Here is a 2491-nt window from a genome sequence, read left to right on the forward strand (position 1 = left end):
AGAAACATTACAATTTAATGCAAAAATATCTCAGAATATTATAGAAATATCAGTTTTCTTCAAATAATGATTTTTTTGGAAAAATGAGATCACTTACACATAAACTTATAATATAAAGATGATTGAAAGAGATATCACAATTTTATTAAAAGGATTATTTTTCAAGACAATGAGGTCACTTACTTTCAGACCTTTCTTTGGTGGATACAGACTCAGCCTAATCACCCCGTTCGGGCCAGGGCTAAGTCTGAGGCCCAAGCCACTGAAACACCATTGATAGAAGCAACCCAGCCCCCAATTAGATTAATGCTGGCCAAGCCTATCAAGACATTCAACTTCATCCAGTGAAAATGAAATCTCAAGACCATGGGCTATAAAAACATAGAGATGTCTCCCAAATATATTGACTTGAACTCTTATATATAAGTTAAGCATGGTCGTTGCCCAAAATGATGATGTTGTTCTTGTGAAACTAAGAATTTTGAGTCTTTCCCATAATTCGAGCTTTTCTTGAGAAGTGCGAGTATTGGGTTGGCCCTTCGCATGCATCAATCTCCCCATCAAATGAGAAAAGTCCAACTCTTCAAAAAGGCGAGACTTCAAATTATGCAGCGCATAAGCTAGAGTTACGAAATAAAAAATTCTCTGTATATTTTCAATATGGAGTTGCAACTGGGCCTTGATGTGTTCATCTGCTTTACTTTGGCCTTCAAATTCTCTCTCTCTCTCTCTCTCTAGAGCAGTAAGCCTCTTTTTATTAGCAAAATAAAGCTTATACAAGTATACCCACTTCCTACAATCTCTACCGTGATAAAACTCTTTCTTCTATGTCTCCACTATTGATCCATACGAGAGAGAGAAACATAAAAAGAAACAGTCAAGAGAGAGAGTTTCATTGTAATAAAGGTAAGAGAGAGAGAGAGTCTTATTGGAATAAAGGTAAGAGAGAGAGGGGGTCTTATTATCTTAAGGATAAGAGAGAGGGGTTGTTAAGTTGTCATATTGAGAGGGAGAGAGAGAGGCGACGAAATGGTGTTACCACGTAAGGTGGTGAAACACAACCTTTAAGGTGCAAATGATGTATAGACCATAAAGTCTACATTATAAAGACAAATTAGCATCAAATAATAAAAATTGTTTTTAAAACGTTTTATTTAGAAAAAGGCTAACACTCTCCTACCAGTTTCAAAATAGCAAGACCTTTTTCCAAATATATCAGGGAAGATGAAAAGAATGGTCCATACAGTGTATTACTAACACCATGGATTCTCATACAAATTTATTTATTTTATTATTATTATTATTATTATTATTATTATTATTATTATTATTATTATTATTATTATTATTATTATTATTATTATTATTATCATTATTATCATTATTATTCAGTTTCAAAAAAATTTGGGTTGTCACAAAGTTTCCCCCTAAAGGCAAAATGTTGCCTACTATTGAAAAGATAAACCCCCTTAAATAATCCTTATCCTATTTATATTCTTCTTTTTTAGATACTAACCAACCTAATTGATCAATAACACATCACACACAAAATCCTCCCTCCTTCCATATTAACTTGACTTATCATAGCGAAATTTATATTTTTAAAATTAAAAAAACAAAATAAAAATTAAACCCCAAATTTATTTGCATCATTCTCTCAGGGATGGAAAAGCTCGACCTCGAGCTAGATTCAAAGTGGATCCTCTTCATCACCATGCAGAATCACTTCTAAAACTTGATCATCTTCTTGAACTTCATCATCTTCCTTCGCTAAGTACACCTCCATCCTTTTTTTTGGGCATTCTTGTGCATGATGTCCTGGTTTATGGCATTGATAACATGTGAACTTTGTAGTATCTTTTTTTTTCTTCATTAAATTTTGGTTGGAGCAAAACCTCCTTTTGGGTGTAAAATCGTATATCAGTGGTCCCTTGGTATTTAGTTTCAACACATAAAACAAGTTGAAAAGCTTCACTTAATGTCCATGGTAGATGTAGAAAAATGTCATCCCTAATGAAAAGTTGAAGGCCATTTATATAATGAGCAACTAGAGTTATTTCGAGCAACTAATCAATAAAAGTCCCCAATATATTCTTCCACTCTGTTTTTTTCAACATGTCGAAGAGTTTGGAGTTCTTGAAAGAAAATTTTCTCATGATCTACATGAAAAAGATTTTCTTTCAATTTCTTTTTCATCTTTTGCTAGTCACTAATTTTTTGCTTCCCACTACGAAGTTGAGATTATTGAACTTGCTCCAACCAGGCTGCAGCATACCCATAAAGCTTAGTCGCAACAAGTTTAACCTTACGTTCCTCTAGCAATTTGTTCCATTCAAAATAATTCTCAACTGCACTTAACCAATCAATAAAAGCTTCGATGTGGAACTCACCATGAAATTTCGATAGATCGATTTTAATACCAAAATCTCGTGGTCGCTCTATAAGACACGAATCTGTCCTGGAAATTTCTTGGTTACACTTGAAATCAACA

The 2491-nt window shown here is 33.4% G+C and overlaps 1 pseudogene; it reads right to left on the reverse strand.

Moving 5' to 3' along the window:
* Nucleotides 1-303: 303 nt before the first annotated feature.
* LOC148780475 (peroxisome biogenesis protein 3-1 pseudogene) lies at nucleotides 304-1786 on the reverse strand (annotated as a pseudogene).
* Between the last annotated feature and the right edge of the window lie 705 nt (nucleotides 1787-2491).

Source organism: Amborella trichopoda, chromosome 9 (assembly GCF_054954075.1).
Source record: "Amborella trichopoda isolate Santa Cruz 75 chromosome 9, AtrichopodaSantaCruz75HAP2 v2.0, whole genome shotgun sequence".
Taxonomy (NCBI): Eukaryota; Viridiplantae; Streptophyta; class Magnoliopsida; order Amborellales; family Amborellaceae; genus Amborella; species Amborella trichopoda.